Below are 343 nucleotides of genomic sequence, written 5' to 3'. Positions count from 1 at the left end.
CTAATAAAARGTTTAACCTCTGGACATATAACTGACGACAAGATTTGTGATGAAGTCATTACCATAAATGTAAATCAAAAAATGGATAACATAAATAACATGAGGTGCCAAATGAAAAAGCTCAGACACTGGCCATAACTGCAAAGTTTGATGTCTTGCAGGGAAGCGTTAGAAATGTTAGTAGCATTAGCAGCCTTAGCATTAGCAATGTTAGCAGCATTCACTGTTGCTTTTGTCTCAGGATGATGACATCTTAACAAAAGCCTAGCACCAATTAGGATTTATTATTTACACAATTTTAACATTTGTTTAAATTTAACATTTACTAATAATTAGCAAAATG

This window comes from Austrofundulus limnaeus, unplaced genomic scaffold (assembly GCF_001266775.1).
Source record: "Austrofundulus limnaeus strain Quisiro unplaced genomic scaffold, Austrofundulus_limnaeus-1.0 Scaffold12, whole genome shotgun sequence".
Lineage (NCBI taxonomy): Eukaryota > Metazoa > Chordata > Actinopteri > Cyprinodontiformes > Rivulidae > Austrofundulus > Austrofundulus limnaeus.
Note: the sequence above shows the minus strand (reverse complement) of the source record.